We start from the raw sequence: 1,521 nt of genomic DNA on the forward strand, positions 1-1,521 counted from the left end.
ATCTCATTCATTATTACACTCAGCAGTTGTTGTACCCAGCTCTTCTTAAGCTGGAGAGTCTGAGAGTGAGTATTAGAGCTGGAATGAGGACCTATGACTCTGGGGTTTGGAATTGTCATTTATCCTATTGCGGAATGCAAGCCCTCACAAATTTTGTGAAGTACACTCCAAAGACATGGTTTTGTTCTCAACTGTGATGACACTATAATTGATCAAATATATTCTTTCAAAGAATCATAAATTCTTATTGGAGTTTGAGGAGATGTCATGTTCATTTGTCAACATGTCACTCCAGGGACACAGGTGCAACAAATTTATGGAGGAAGCACCTCGTGTTTCTCCTGAGCCACATCAATATGAGGCAGAATTGATTGGACACGCGTGGCTTTAGATTACTGCTCAGACGGAGAGCAATTAAGATCTCTCTGTAGAAGACATTGCACTAGGGTTCTCAGGTTTTCTTGTAGCATAGGCAGGGATCAGGTCTGAGGGGACACCAAAGAAATTTTTGGAGACCTGCAGATGTCTTCTCAGAAAAGAATACTAAGGCATTTCTTCTCTGGCAGAGAGAATATTGTACATTTTTAGTCAAGTGCGTGATTAACTTTGACATTTGGAAATGGAACTTCACGTAAAAATAAGCATGGTACTTCTGCATGTTTAATTAAGATGTTTAGTTCCTGTCAAGGCTGATAGTTTTTTTTTCCCCCCTGTGAAGGGCAATATATTCTCAACTTCTGAAATTTCAGAAACCTGTACTTAACCTTTAATCGTCACTCCATTTACATGGAAATCTGATTAACAACTTTTAAAGTTCATGAGCTCCTGGTAAACGCAATTAAGACCTTTTTGGAGTTTGTTATTAAGAGCTGGCATTTCAAAAAGACTAGGGCCTGGCTACTGTAGCTGTCTTCTCCATAGCAGGATGTCTTAAGCAATTAGCAGAGAACATGAGGAACATGAATTGTGCGGTGTTGCTTCTGCGTTAACATGGTTGGTATTTAAGCAGCATGCTGTCTTTCTCTTTTCTATGACTTGCTTTATGGTATGAGCTTATTACTGGCTGGTAGAATAAGGGCCAGGATAATTAGGTGGAGCTGTGGCAGTTTTCATAAGTACAAGAGTTAGGCACAGTTCCCACACTTGAATTCATGTTTACAAACATCCATTCTCATGTTGTGTAGAGTGAGGTTAATCAACCTACTGTGCTGGATTTGTTATATCTCTCTACTGGGTGTGGTAGTCCTTTCTTGAGGGTTAAAACTAAAATATGTAGTTATTGGAGAGAGAAATGATGCAGGTATACAACTCTAAACTCTTAGGCATTTGAGTCATTGCCTTTGGGTCATGGGGACAGAAAGAGGGAGTTAAGCTTGTTGGAGCAGACACGCGTAGTATGCTTTACAAACCGAGATGTGCTGTGATGAATGGGAAAAGGCGGGGAGTTAATAGTTGAAAGCAGAAAGGATCTTATTGGATCAGGTGTGGTTTTTGTTCACTTACTGATAGAATTGGGTTTAT

At 39.8% G+C, this 1,521-nt stretch overlaps 1 protein-coding gene across 1 annotated transcript in view; it reads left to right on the forward strand.

Annotated features, from left to right (window-relative positions):
* EXOC4 (exocyst complex component 4) overlaps window positions 1-1,521 on the forward strand; it is a 1,030,122-nt gene that overhangs the window by 280,703 nt on the left and 747,898 nt on the right. The window lies entirely within an intron of this gene.

Source organism: Propithecus coquereli, unplaced genomic scaffold, assembly GCF_000956105.1.
Source record: "Propithecus coquereli isolate 6110/MARCELLA unplaced genomic scaffold, Pcoq_1.0 Scaffold335, whole genome shotgun sequence".
In the NCBI taxonomy this organism is placed as follows: domain Eukaryota; kingdom Metazoa; phylum Chordata; class Mammalia; order Primates; family Indriidae; genus Propithecus; species Propithecus coquereli.